This window comes from Rattus norvegicus, chromosome 8 (assembly GCF_021556685.1).
Source record: "Rattus norvegicus strain SHRSP/BbbUtx chromosome 8, alternate assembly SHRSP_T2T, whole genome shotgun sequence".
NCBI classification, from domain to species: Eukaryota; Metazoa; Chordata; class Mammalia; order Rodentia; family Muridae; genus Rattus; species Rattus norvegicus.
In genome coordinates, this window is record NC_141541.1 from 129,916,884 (window position 1) to 129,932,331 (window position 15,448).

Genomic DNA, 15,448 nt, shown 5'->3' on the forward strand with positions numbered 1-15,448 from the left:
GTAGCTTTTTGGAGTCCTCCAAAATTCTGTCTAGCACTGATACCTGAAGCTTTACATACAGTTAAACTTCCTACTAAGCAAACCTGCTGGACATTAATCCTGTGCCCAGCGAAGCCAGACATGCATGTGTCATGAAAGGGTTGGAGAAAGAACCTCTGAGTCGAGGGAGGCTGAGAGGAAAGTTGGAGCGCAATGGGACGGAAGGCCAGAGTCCCGCCTTCTTCCCCATTTGCGCCTTGGACTATGCGGTGTCTGCCTTGGCCAGAAACCGCATCCACGTCCAAAGCCAGTACAAAACTCCATTGGACAGAAATTAGAAAGAAACCAGGTAGAGAGGGATAGTTTGCTTCTAATAATCGCATGAGTATACCCACAGTATGGCCCAAGTGGCAAGCAGACGTGGGATTCACGGCCCCCATGTGCTGCTGGGGTTGGCGCAGACGCGTCTGCGGGCATCGCGGCGGACGTGACACCGCATTTTCTCCGAATTCCTGCCATCTAGGATGGTGCAACCGAGGGAGGGGGGTCATGGGGAGGTGGAGTGCGAGGCTGCGGGATCCGCTCTCTCTGCAGAGAACTGGAGCATGAACAGCGCGAAACTCCGAAGGCGTTCACATTTAAGGGAAAAGCAACGCCCGGTCGTGGGTGGTTAATAGCCGGCTTCCCACAGCCAAGAGGCACGTCCCTGGCGGCTTCACTGCCTTATGTTTTAATTTGACCTTTATTGGATCTTTGCTCCCCTAGACTGAGGACTGGACTCGCACTCAGAAGACCACTGCCCTCTCTGGGGAAGGTGGGCCTTCTACTGTGGCTCCCTTCTGCTGAAGGAGCCGGCTCGAGTTCGGAACCTTGTAGACCTGGGAGTTATCAGGCATTCCCGGTCTAATCGCGGGTTGGAAGGTTTTCTAGCCTTGGAACTGGGCGGTGTCTGCAATGCATCGCAGCGCCTTAAGCTGTTCTCAAGTACTCACTCTCGCCTGTGCGCAGAAAGAGACAGAGTGGGGAGGGGTCACTCTTGACTTTGAAGTGCCAGTGGTCTACCCGGAGTACCAGCGTGTGTGTGTGTGTGTGTGTGTGTGTGTGTGTGTGTGTGTGCTCTGCAGCCGAGGAGGGAGGGTTCTACTGCCAAGGGCAGGGCGGAGAACTGTGAAGGCCGGCTGGTGGTGTGAAAGCCTTCCCAGGTTCAGCTGCGGTGATCAACCGGCACTGCAGCTGAAGGGGCTGGTTGCACCTTGCGCGCTACCCCGCCTTCCATGTGTTCCCCGGCTTTTCCGGGAGGAAAGATGGGGTGCCCATAGCGGGTGGGGCGCGCCGGCTGCCCAGTCGGGAGGTCACGTGTTCCCCTACCCCCCTTACTGCAGCGGGAGTTCCAATCAGAGCGCGCCAGGGGGCTCCTCCCGGGCTGGAACCACCCGGCTCGGCGGCGCGGGGTGGGCTGCCATCACCTGACCGCCCGCCCCCGCCCCCCGCGAGTAAGGGGCGGTGGTAGCGTCTGCTCGGTTACAAATGGCCCCTCCCGCTCCGCTCGCCCGCTCGCTCGAGCTCGGCGCGGACCCGCCCGGGAGCGCTCCTCGCAGCAGCTGCCCAGGTCCCATTGCCCTACCGGGCGCGGGCGATCAGACCACCTCAGAGGGCACGCTCAGATACCCAGACGTCCGGCCACCTCAATAGGCACACTCCGCACCCTGTGATCCGACCATCCGCGGAGGCGTGCTAGACCTCCGGGTGGGCGTGCTGGGCTTCTATGCGGCGGAAGTCTAGACCACAGATTGTGACTTCTCTTCTAGCAGTAGGTGAGTGCCCAGCGGGAGTGCAGGCATGGGATACCCTCCTACGGTGTGGGAACCCCTGGATCTTCTAAGGCAAGGGAGGTTTGGTGTAATGACTAAGTCAAGCTTGCAGAACAAGTCCGAAGTCACTCGCCTTCTGGGCCTCCTTTTCTGAGTTTCCCAGTCCCTGATTTGGAAAAGCGCTTTGATTTGAAGAATTCTTGTCTTGAGATACTTGACAAAGGTTGAAAAGACACTCAGATAGGAGACAGTAGCTGTAGCTAGCTGGCACAGGCTGGGTACACTCGGAGTGTCTGAATGTGGGGGGCGGGGGCCCTTTTGAGAATCAGCTCTGGGTAGGGCTAGGGCGAAGCCTCTGCGTCAGTCCGGTCACTCTGTCCCCCAAAGCCACTTGAAATGCCAAGAAGAGAAGAAACAGAGTGGCTGTAGATGTTGCTAACCAGCTAACCCCCACCGTTTCTGATCTACCCCTGTACTGCAGGTTATTCTGCCAAGGATGTGTGAGACTTGAAGGCGCCTAGGAAACATCATTTTTACTTTATGACTTTGGGGCAGAAAAATATGCGTTGAACTGTTGAATTACTGGGAAAGATGGGAGAAATAACTTAATTCGCATTTTTGTAAAGTTTTTGTTTTAAATGCAAGGCAGTACAGATGTAGGTAGTTAAATCATATTTTGCAACTATATCTTTGGCTTTATGATACATATATTTCTTATAACCTTTCAAACAAAACCTTAGAGAAATAAATAAATAAATAAATACCAAGGTGTGTGTGTGTGTGTGAGTGTGTGTCTGTGAGAGTGTGTGTGTGTGTGTGTGTGTGTGTGTGAGAGAGAGAGAGAGAGAGAGAGAGAGAGAGAGAGAGAGAGAGAGAGAGCGCAGAGCTGGAGAAAGCAGTTCTGGTGAATAGAAGACAACCTCCTTTGATGAGTACAGTGATGGCCAATTTAATTTGTCATATGCCACTGAAGGGAATGTCAAGCTGATAACATGCAGACTGGGGAGAAAATGAAGTAGGAGTTGCCCCTAGAGGAAGAAATAAGCCCTGATCCAATTACACTGGGGAAAGAGCTGAAGGCTAGCCCTTCTGCACTGGAGCTGTCTTCTGGTAGAGGTAGAAGGGTGCAGTTTGAAATTCAAGCTCTGAGTTCAGACATGAAGCAGCATAAAGATGAGAGAGAGAGAGAGAGAGAGAGAGAGAGAGAGAGAGAGAGAGAGAGAGAGAAAGAGGAAGAGAAGAGAGAGGAGGGGGGTGAGAGAGAGAAAATGGGTGTGACCGAAGACAGCTCTTACCCATTTACTCCAGCTGCACTTGCTGAAGGGTTGAGAGGTATGCTGACTCATAAGGATGCCTGCAGGGCTTAGCACACTGAGATTTCACTTCTAGACCTTAACCACTAAATATATATTGATATATATACATATGTACACATATGTATGTGTATATATATATATTCATTCTTATCAGTCTCCTCCCTAGAAGATTTTCCCTGGGTTTTTAGATTCACCTCCTTCATTTTCATAACCACCATCCACGCTGGTGCACACATCTCATTTGGCTTGACACAAAGGTTTTTTTATCTCCCTTGTAACATTAGAAACAGTGATACTCTTAACCACCCGATTATGTTCAATGTATTTGTGGGGAATATTGGAAAAGTAGGATGTGAACAGTTCATTTTTTTTTAACAGCAAATAATCTCTTTGCCATTACACTGCAAGACTAGGGAGCCCCACCCTTCTTCTGAGCGTCTGCCTGACACCAGGAAAGGAACCCTGCAATTGCAGCAGTGCAGGGCGAGGCAGCATCAGGCTCCGAGATGCCTGTGCCTATGTGCAGTAATATTGGGGGTGGGGGGCTTCAACTCCTGTGCAGGCTTCAAAACCTAATATTGCTCCACTTCACCTGTCAGCTCCACAAACCACTATTTGTAATAACTCTGAGAGACTGATTTTACTGGAGAAGACACAGAGTGAGAACTGCTTCCAAACTTTACAGTCTGGGAGGCTGAAAGACATGGTGAGAACAAACAGCACAAGCTTTGGATCTCCTGATAATGTTTCTGGACAAAAATAAGGCTTTGGAGTTGTTAGCGTTTTGTTTTCTTTGATGAGGTTTTCGGGTAATATGTGGGATAAGCCAGCACGTGTGATAGTTAAGTACCTGGTATCTTCATGAGAACAAGAAGAAATAAATGGACGAACCAATCCTTTACTGCAAGCTCCATCACGCAGAACTGAGTCGGGACGTGCCACATCTGATTAGAGAAAGCCACCTCTGCAAAGACAAGATTTCAAATCTATAGGAGAGAAAGTGTCATAAGCCCTTTGAATAAAGAGGCATTATAAATTCATAATTCCTAACTCTCACTGCTACCCGTCTGCACATTATCTGCACAAACATCAGGGCTGACCAAGAGGAAGAGAAGTCTAAACCATTTTTACTTTCCTAAAAAAAAAAAAAAAAAAAAAAAAAAAAAAAACTTTTTCTCCAGAAAGATGCCCTCTTGGTTACCTACCCTCCATTTCTAAGGTAGATGAATTATTTAAAGGGGGAAAAGATATTTCTCACCTGATTGCTAGAATGAGCTTGCACATTTCCAGATCTGGCTGGACCTGTTAGCACTTACCTCAGCCATTACTCCGAGTGAAAATTGCATGTTCCTTTTTAAAGCGATAATTCAAGTTCAAAGCTGACAAAACTCCTTCTGTACCCCCCAACACACATACCCTCCCCCTGACATTATCTTCCCCTCCTTTAAATCTACAAAACACAACTATAAATCCACCCAGCACCTTGAAGACTTTGAGTCACTGGAACAAGCAATCAGGTAAATTGCCCGTGATTGCAGGTCATTCTAAAATCAAAATCAATTCCAGTAGGTTCAGGACTCACATGGGCAGGGTGGCTCTAGCATGCAGCTTGGACGCTAGTACGTCAGCAGCCATGCTTCACAGAGTCTCTTCCTAAGACATCCGGCGATGATCTGAGGAAGCTGGCACTGTCTACCTGCTTGCTGTTGATTGCAGCGTGAGAAGGTTCCAGAATATTACTGCCTTGAGTTCCCACAGTAAATATATAAACTGCACTGTGTGAGGAACATTCCAGAACATCTGAATGAAGCCAGCGATCTGGCTGAACTAATGCCTGTCCTGCCAAAGCATGACAAAAAATCTCATTTTTTACCCCAAGAGAGAAAGATGTTGCTAATGAACACATCCTTTTCAGGGGTGTGAAGGACAAAGGGAGGGAGGTGTCTGACGACTGACTTAGAGTGGACCTCTGGGAATCTTTTTCACCTGCCCATGTCACATCACACCTAAGATTTATAAGTAGTTTGATGAAAACCCAGTTTGCAAATCAGTCATTTCAGGGAATTTTAGATTTTTATGTGTTCAAAAATTGATACATTTTTATTCATTACTTTTTAAAATTGATACATTTTTATTTTCTCTCATGAATGTGTGCATGTTCCTCTGTGTGTGTGTGTGTGTGCACGCACGCGCGTGTGTGTGCAAGACTGTGTCTGACAGTAAAAAGTAGCTTTACTTAAAAAAAAAAACAAAAACTGAAAACTGGGTGTGGTAGCACATGCCTGTGACTGCAGCACTCTTGAAAGACTGGAAATCGAAACAAGGAGGATTCCTGTTCAAGGCCAGACCTTGTCTCGAAACAAACAAAACACAGAAGCCCCAAGCCAGCACTCCCCAACCCAACATTTGCAATTGCAGCTCCTTTCCTTTGGAGTGGCATTAAATACTTGCACAGACATTTCTGCAGGATTCAAGAATGCGCTTTGCGTGCACATTCTGCCACATGCATGCGCATCCCACACAGATGAATTTGCTGCTCAGGGTTAGTTGATTTTCATTTTGAGGAGACTCTGGGGTTGTCATAAGCATTTTTATTTGTGTCTTTCCATGAATATTAGGTTCTGGTTCCATTTAACTGGGCTATCTCTGGGCCATCAAGTAGGTTCTGGTTCCATCTAGCTGGGCTATCTCTGGACCATCAAGACCCTCCGACTTTTTTTAGTGTCTCAAAATGTCACTTTTTTTAGGATGGATTTGAATGCTTAGAGTCAAAATACTGTGAGTAACTTTGCTCAGATGCAGTTCAGAGCTCATCTGCTCTGGTCAAACTACTTCGACTGTTCTCCAGATACTCACAGGTTTGCAGACAACCCTAACTGCTAACGCTCTGACTGATTTGGTCTTGCAGGTATTGACTGGTCCCACTGCCGCCCTTCTGCCTGAGAGTAGTTCAAACTGTAAGTTCAGAAAACTAAATAATTAAATATTGATAGTTTTAGAGATCTATACTGATTTTCCAGTCTGTCTACTCAAGATTCGGGCTTTCTAAGAGGGGAGGGGGGATGGGGACCATCGCCTGGGGGGATGTGTGACATGGTGACATTTATTTACAGTATGACTTTCTATGAACTGTTTAGGCCATTGCAGCCATTCAGTGGCTTCTTTCTGAGCTCTTCCTTGATACATTGTACTAGGACATGAAGCTTCATTGCAGCCTTTGACTGGCCTCCTTCTGAGCGCTTCTTTGCTACATTGTAATAGGACATGAAGCTTTGGGCAATGCTGAATTGATATTTCCCAGATGTCTTTTTCTTTCTGGGTAGCCTTGTGTGTTCTCATATCTTAGCTCAAGCAGATGGCTCTCAATATGTAGATACCTCCAGATTCAGGAGCTGAATTCTTTGGGGGGTCAGATGAAATTCTGTGGTCAGCAATTTAACATACACAGTATCCAAAACACTGGCTCCCAGCTAATGAAGGCTGTGCTCTTAGGGAACCATACTTGTAGTTTATAAAATGGAATGTATTAAAGTACCCAACAAAGGGGCAGAACAGGGCAAGACTTTACAGACTTCCTGGGACTGCTTGTGCCTCTTCTACCTTATGGGTAGCAAGTGTTTCCAAATGTGACTCTTTAAGTAAGGAGGAATCTCTGTACTATGAAGGGATTGGTGCTGGGAGAGACACACTCACCGTGCTGCTTCATAGGCCTTGACATGTAACTTAAAATATTTTAAAAAAATTCTTAGGCATTTAATGCACTCTGTCAGTGGCTGGGCTCTGAAAAGCTAGTTTTTAATAGAAAAGACATTTATCTTATTTTCTCTCTTGTTTTTCTACTGTCCTGTGTCTGCCTCCTTGTCTAAAACACAAATTTCTATATCATTCACTTCACTTATAAATACCACTTCCATTTTGTTTCTCTGTAGCTTATTGCTAGAGCTGCTAATAGACTTTCAACACAAATGGTGTATTGATCACCGAAATCTCTTTCGAGCTTGACTGAATATACATAATGGAGTGTCAATCGGAGGAAAATCTCATAATAAATGGCAGGCGACTTATATTCATGAGAAAAATGTCTTGGGCAGCACACAAAATATCATGTCTACTGTAGCATGACAGGCTCACCTCACCAGTCTCGGCCGGTCTGTGCGCATTCATGGCGTATGTTTAATATCGAAGGCAGGGTTAGAATGCCAAGTTCCTGAATCTTTCCTTTGTTTGTATGAGAGGCATTTTTGTACACTCCACAGAGTATAAACATCTTCTAGAAGCACCGCCAGCAAGAAAGATCTTTTATACCTGAGGAATTCATAAATTGCAAACAAATCTGTTTGAGTTGATATATATTTAAAATCAGCTGATTTATGCAGTCCATATTTTTAAATTTTTTACCATGTGTGTACCAGGGCATACACACACTGTATGCAAATATTTTCAATGCATGTATGGGAACACACAGTATATTTAGAGAGAAGCCTGTTTTACATAAATTATTTTTAAGAGTAACCAAACAGAGGAATAGCCATGCATTAGGAAAGCCACATTTTAATCCCTCCACACCCCCCTTTAAGCTTACTGTTGGATGGTATGTGAAGGAATTTCATATTTATAATTTTATATGAAATTCTGTTTTTCCTGCCAGAAGTCTTGGATTATTTCTGCAAACCCAGTCCTGGAGAGGCTGAGGCAGGAGGATAGTTGTGAGTTCAAGGATAGCCTGGGCTACAGTGTGAGGCCCCCCTGTCAAAACAGTTGAATTTCCATCCTTGATGGCCCACCCCTTTAATCCCTTCTCTTGGGAAGCAGAAGCAGGGGGATCTTGGTGAGTTCCAGTCTAGCCAGAGTTACTGAGCTCGTGATGAACCCAAACAAAATGGTCAATCAATACAATGGATTAGGGTGGCAGGATCCCAAGAGCTTGCTATCCAGCAAGCCTAGTCTACTCGGCAGCCTATAAGCCAAGGAAAGACTGTCTCAAAAAACAAGAAAGATAACACCTGAGGACACCAGCTGGGGTTAACCCTCTACCCTCATACTCTCAGGCACCCACATAAACATACACCCACATGCATGCACAGTTACCACTTCTACTAATAATAATACGTATCATTTCTCCTGATAGAGCAGTCTGAGAAGCTAAGTGTCCTAAGTGAGAAGGGACCTTCAGGGTGGGGCCTTCAGGTGGGTGATGGTAGGCAGGGCCCAGTTCCTTTATGCATTGACTTGGCAACTATAGCTGCTGACTGTCTATAAAGAATCCCGCTACCGAGGAATCATGGGAGTCCACAGCATTAGCTGACACACTGCTCCACCTCACGGCAGACCAGAATGTGATGTTTCTCCAGTCAACTGGGCAAGATACATCCCTGTTGCCATCAGACGTGTTGCCTCTTCTCTAAGCAAATGGAGCAAGCGGCTTCTGCCACTGCCCAGAATCAAATCTGGGGTTGTTTAAAAATATAATGACTTAGTTATGCATGCGGTGTGCCTGGTGGTGAACATACCACACTGCGCTGTGGCAGTCAGAGCTTGTGGGAGTCGGTTCTCTCCTTCCACCATGCGAGTTGCAGGGATCAAACCCGGGTAACCCGGCTTGGCAGCGAGTTCCGATATGCTGTGGCTGACAGGGGCAGGGGAGATGTGCAAAAAGAAATTGATGTTTAGAGAGATGGCTCAGTAGATAACAGCACTTGCTGCATAACCATGAGGTCCTGAACTAAGGTGCCAGCACATACATAACAAGCTCACATGGTCGTATGCGCACTGTAACTTCAGTACTCGGTGTGGACAGAGCCAAGAGAGCCACTGAGGCTTGGGAGCTGCCAGCCTGGGATCTCCAGGCTCGGAGGGAGATCCTCCACAGAGCAGGACACCAAGCGTCCTTCTGTGGCCTCCTTGTATATACGTAAACACATACACACCTCGTCACCCTGCGGACAAAAGTCTGCTTCTGCTTCCTAAAGCACTTAAGATGCATTAACGTGTGGTGTGTTATGGTTTTTCATGGTCTCCACCTCGGGAGACATTCACACTAGTCGGTGTGTAAATCCGGGCAAGTAAGGCTGCTGAGGTATGGAGAGCGGACATTAAACTCCAACCTTCCCTTCCCATAGCCAGAACTTGCACCTTTCTTCCCTGTTATGCTGGTGAAATGTTTCTTTGCTTGTTTTTATTTTTTAAGTTTTTGGTTATCAGATGGATGGGGGGTACAAAGTTTGCTGAGGAAATGGAGTATCAGAGAGCTAGTATTTAGAAGTTCAGGGATGTGCGTTATGGGAAAGCTGTCCTTACTGTTAAATGGTTACTATAAAACATGTCTGATGAATAATCTACACATATTGCTATGTACGTCAACAGCTTGGTTGCGATTAAATACTGTGTAGGGTGTGTGTGGCTCTTCAGAGTCCGCTGCATAGCTTATGCTCGGGGACTATGCTGGTGCAGTTTTGTGAAAGGTAAGTTTAAACTCAGCTGTAAGAACAAGCCTCATGAATTTTAACCTGCGGAGAAGTGCATATGCGAAAGTTGGAAGAAAACTGGGGCTTCTTGGATGTCTGTGATGAAAGAGAAAAATGAAATCCTAGAGAAAGGAAACTTGGAAAGGAAAAAAAAATATTCCCGAAGAATTTGAGTAGGAAATCTGCGTTTGTAGACCTTGCTTGTCTTGAATGTTGGGTGGTTTACTGATGTAGCTCACTAAAGTGAGACAGGAAAGAATTAAATGTTTTTTCTGTGGACTTGTTGGCATAGGCCTAGCATTGGACCCCCGTGGTACATTGCTCACAGGATCCATTTTCTCATTGAAACCAACATTAACGTATCTTTTGGCTACATATGATCCAGTTCGGTAATATAAATAAACACGCTACTTAAATACATTGTTTTCTTGCCAATTTTAAACCTATACTTAGACTACAGTTTTAAACTTATACTTAGAACAAAATTGGGTAGAATCAAAAATATATCCACTAAATTTTTGGTAATGCTTTCGCATCGTTTAAAAATATATTCAAGGATCAGGGAGATAGCTCGGTCAATAGAGTAGTGATCTGAGTTAAATACCTAGAAACCATGTTATAAAAGAGAAAGTGGGGGAGGCCAGGGGTGACAATGTATGCTTGTAATCCTAGCATTAGCGATACAGGAAGCAAAGCTCGCTGGGTGCTTACTCACCAGCCATTCTAGCCGAATAGTGAGCTCCAGGTTAGTGAGAGATCCTGTCTCAGAAAAATAAGGTGGACAGTGACTGGAGGGTGTGCTCTGGCCTCTCATGGATGTATATGCACTCAGAATCAGGTAATCAGGTATACATGCACACACGCGTATGCATGAGGATACTCGCATACACACACACACACACACACACACACACACAGTATTCAACATCACCTAAAAAGCAGCAGAACGCACAGCTGTTTCACAAGTGTGACGTCACCACCCACGGAGTTTGCTGTTCTGTGGCACAGAGGTTAAGAAAGATCTAGATGACCCTGCGCGTTCATTTCACGTAACTGCGTTTTCAGCAGCCTAAATGCAGCCATGTTTAGCATTACAACAACCGAATGGAAGGGCGGCTGAAACTAGTTCTCACGGTGATGTAAATGGGACACAAGGAAAATATGGTAGATGAAGATGATAATTTGCTTTTAAAAACTCGCGGCATTGGTTTTTATCCCACTTTAATAAAGCACACATTTGGGTGAAGGAAAATTTCATTGTATGAAGCAGCACAGCCCTCCCTGCATCATTGGAGTCATTGGGTATAAATGACTTTTAATAATTTAGCTTTCTGTTTAGTGAATAGTTTATTTTAGGTTTTATTGCTTGCTAAGGGAAAATTGAGAGAGATTTGCTTAGGGTGAGTAACAGAGCATCGTGCAAGTTGGTCTTCCCAAGGAAATACTGAAACTGAAAAACCTCCAGCTCACCTCCATGTGTCTCTCAAACCGCTATCTCACCATGGAAGCAAGAATAACGTGAAGTCTGTAGGAATGCCTAGCATTCTTATCAATAAACATGCATTAGATAAGAACAGGACATAGCGTAAGGAGTCATTAAGTACATTGATGCTTAAATGTATACGTCACTTCACATGAGCCAAAACCACTCCTGTTTAACCAAAGCTTACCACTCAGACATGCCTAAATGTTATATAGAAGAAAAGGAAAACAGGTTCGTTGGTTGTTTTCTGGGCGGTTGGGGAAAAGGTCTCAGTGGGTAAGGCACTTGCAGAGCAAGTGTGAGGACCTCAGTTCTGGTCCCCAGCACTGCACGAAGTTGGACACGGCTATCACGCATCTATAATTGCTTCCCTCTTATATTGACATGGGAGGTGGAGAATCCCAGGCACTGGCATACCTGTGTGGAACAGAGCCCAGCCCCAGACAAGGTGGAAGGAGAGAGGTTGAGCACCCAAGGTTATCCTTGACCTTCCCAGGAACACCACGGCCTGTGCGACCCAGAGATTTTATTGTTGCTAGGCAGAGTTACCATAGCCTGCCAGAAACCAAGTGGTGATTTTTTTTGTTTTCATTTGTTTGATGGGGGTGAGGAAGCTTTTTAAGGAGCTAGATTCTTTTTTTTTTTTTTTTAAGTAAAAAAAAAAAATCTGTGAAACCAACAGACTGTACTTTAAGTTGAGTTTCCTCTGGCTTTGGCCCCCTTCGGACCATGTTTCGGCCACAGCGTTGTAACAGTAATGGTATGCAAACCCAGTGAAAGAGGAACTGGATTTTGACTCATCCGAGTAGAGCTGGCCTTGCCTATGGATTCTGTCCTCAGGGATATGAATGTCCAATGTCAGAGCCAGTGTGATTCTTGGACTAGGCAGCCACACATTCTTCATGCCCTTCACCTCATTGGTGGAGAGCCCCCTTTGCTTGGCATGGAACCCAGCCTTGTTCATGCTCCTACTAAGTTCTACCCAAGACCCAGGTTCTTTTCTGATCTCTAGACACCTGAGCTTTTCCATAAAGCTCTTCAAAACCATTTTTCCCCTCTTATTCTTACAAGATGACAACTTACAGAATTCACTATAAGGTTCTTAAAATGTGAAGCCTACTCAGATCCATGAGATTGGGCTCCTGCATTCGGATTCAATCCTTGGACATCGTTTTTTAGGGAAAGAACAAAAGTTTAAGCCTCCATGAGGGTCTACCTACGTCACGAAGTGCTAGCTTCTGCCAATGCTCTCTGCAGACGCTCCTCGGCCCACTGTGTACATGGCTGAGATGTCTTAAAGCAGGCAAGCAGACAGCCTCTAAAGCTAGAATTCAAACTGATAGCAAAATACCAAACAAAACAGCACACGGGGAGGATTTAGAGCAGCGACTGCTGATGCTTCTTGGGAGATGTTACTAAACTCAAGGAAACTGGCCAAATGCCAGCATTTTCTTCTTTTCCTTTGTAGTGCCCAACAGATACCATTGAAAGTGACCATGACGACAGAACCCTCTTGGCTTTACCAGCCCTGAACATGAGCTCATTTGGTTGTGTACGGAGTCCGCATCCTCACCTTCCACATGCTGTGGAACGCAGCGGCACTAGACATGCTCTCTGTACATACAGATTCTTTGAGCTTGAAAAATGCCCAGAGTACCTAAGGAACTAAATGTGTCACCTTACTTAAAATTTTTTAGATGTCATGTGTTTTCTACATATTGGCCCGTCCAGGTTTGATGACTGACGGGCAAGTGCTGGCCCTGTACTAAAGTCCTCAGTGCTCTGTTTGGTGGCTGGGTAGTGTGAACCATGGTGTGCCCAAGCATAGCAGTGGCCCTGCACAGCCTGGGGCTCAGGCTTGGTCTAGGAGGACCACGTCCTCCTGGGAATCGGTGTAGGGTGCCACTGCAGCAAGACTTGGTGCCTAGCTTGCCACCAAGGCCAATGGCGTGGTGTGACTTTTAAGTGCTCTTGAATAGGTGAGGGAAGCCTTTGTATTTCCTTGGGTGTGAGTGTGCTTCCGCCACTGCTCACGGGCTGGTTCTCTCTCTCTCTCTCTCTCTCTCTCTCTCTCTCTCTCTCTCTCTCACACACACACACACACACACACACACACACACACACACGGCTAACAGCTCAAGGTGGCTTGCCTTTTGCAATCCTGATTTCTGAGTCCCAGACTCTACATGGCTGCAGGCCTGTAATCACAGCCTGCTGAGATTTACCATTTCTGAGACTGAGCGAGGTGAGGAAACCTGTCTCATGTGTGTGTGTGTGTGTCTGTGTGTGTCTGTGTGTGTCTGTGTCTGTGTCTGTGTGTGTCAGTGTGTGTCACATGCATATCATCCCCTGTCCTGCCCACTGTCACCTCCTCCCTTCGTTATTCTAGTTGTTCACTGTCCCAGCATCTGCAAAGTGCTGAGCCATGATGGTACTTTTGGAAAATATAACCCATCTTTGCCTCCTTCTATCACAAAATAAGGCCCTTAAAGCATTTCGGACAAGCACAGCTGTAAGGAACAATGGCCAGTCCATTTCCCTAGTTCCCTGACTCCAGGATGGCTAGATCAAAGCTAGCCCAGTGGCTTCATCTTGATCCTTCCCGGCTGAGCCTGGGGAACTCCCATTTCAAGAATTACTGGTGCTTTGAGGGTGTCCTCAGATGTCTGAGCCATGATTTCAAAGACATCTGCCTCCATCCCAGGAAGGTCCTCAGGAATTTTCTCTGGACAGGTTGGTGTATGGCCGTGCAAGCATTGGCCCTGCTTTTGAGTGATCTTTGGGTCTCCCTCCATCTCGTAGGCCCTTCAGTCCACATGGCCTCCCTGACTGGCTGGGCTGGAACAGCTTTTCCTGATATGATCACTGTTAGTGCTACCACTGTGTCCACAGTAAGTTCCAGGCCGCTGAGGGTCGTTGCAAGGCTGACATGCAGTCAGTGCTGACAGCCGACAGAATTCCTCACTTCACTCAGCCTCAGTGGGACAGAGGGAAGCGGTGAATCCCAGTGGGCTGTGACTACTAAATTGAGTAGGACATTTCCACATGCTTGTCACTGAGAGGCCATTGTGGTGGGGCGTGCATGGCCAGCCTTTCTCTCTCTTAGGTTACCTCCCTGCTGCAGACCTTCTAGAGCCAAGGGTACATTGGACTGGGACCTGCCGCCTCCCTGCAACACTCCTAGGCCACGTCCCTTAGCAGCTCCACAGGCCTGATGCTTACGAGGAGGCAGACAGCTCCGGGAGGCCCCCACGCACGCGCCTCCTCACCAACAAGGCCTGGGCCTCCAGGGAAAATGCTCCTCTACTCTTTGCTGTCAGGCTTGGGGCTGACAATTAAGCCACTGAAAAAAGAACAATTCACAACAGGCCTACACAGAGAAGTCTTTTCATGCCTCGAATGGCCAAATCGTCCCCATTGGCACCATTTATGTCTTGTGTATAGGGGGGACTGTACTTGAAAATGGTCAAGAAGCCTTGCTCAGAAAGGGGTGTTTGGTGGTTCTATGGAAAGCATCCTGAGAGAGTTTATTGTTTCCAGCTGTTAGGTGGCCCTGGACCAAGAGCTCTGAGTTTGCTCAGTGGGGGTTGTGGGGGTGTTCTGACACAATGGCGGTCACTCTGGCTGGCAGAGCCTCGGTCATTGAGACTATAAGGTGGGGAGGCTGCTTCATGGCTTCAATCAGGTCACAGGCCCTGCCCAGCTCCAGAGCCATCCAAGATAGGATGCAGTGGCCTGTATGTGTACAGGGCCATGGAACCCAGGGCCTGGAACACACTGAGCCTCTGGCTTGGGCTCAGTGGTGGCTTGATGATGTCATAGTGCCAAAAGCTTGCATAGAAAGGACAATGGCTTGCTGGCCCGAGTGCTCTACCCACTCACAAAGATGCTCACAGACACCCTTTGAACTGTTCATACAGGCATGTTGGTCTGAAGGTGTCTTCAGAGGGACCTGGTGTGATTTTTAAGAATAACAGAGCAGCTAGGAAGCCCACCTTGAGTCATCTGCTCCCACTTGGCTGGATTCACCAAGTCAAGTCTCTTTTGCAGTTCCTGTCATGCCCTAATAGACTAGTGGAGAAGCAGATGCCTATGGAATGTCCTTTGTGTCAGGGTAGCACCTAGCTACCAGGCCAGGGTCAGGGACAGGTGCATTGGCCACCTGGCCTCCTGGTCCTTGAGCAGCAGCATCCGAGATTTAAGGGAACTTCTGCGCCACTGCACCCCCACCCCTGTGACCACTGTGTTAACTTTGCAACATTGTCTGGGCTGGGTTTCTGACTGGCTGTTTCCATGTTATCTCTACAACCACCCATGCATTTTGCAAGTAAGGAATCTGGACAAGAGTGGGCAGGCCAATGGCTCAAGGTAGTGTGCCTCTTACCATCCTGCTGA

At 46.8% G+C, this 15,448-nt stretch overlaps 1 long non-coding RNA gene across 2 annotated transcripts in view; it reads left to right on the top strand.

The window, feature by feature from the left end:
* Nucleotides 1–1,380: 1,380 nt before the first annotated feature.
* The window catches only part of LOC103690480 (uncharacterized), a 104,099-nt gene continuing 90,031 nt past the window's right edge, over nucleotides 1,381–15,448 (top strand). Inside the window, exons 1-2 of one of the 2 annotated variants that reach the window (XR_015628169.1) lie at nucleotides 1,381–1,793; nucleotides 6,015–6,063. This is a non-coding gene — a long non-coding RNA (uncharacterized LOC103690480). The remainder of the gene's footprint in view (nucleotides 1,794–6,014; nucleotides 6,064–15,448) is intronic. The other variant, XR_015628170.1, reaches the window with a different exon arrangement.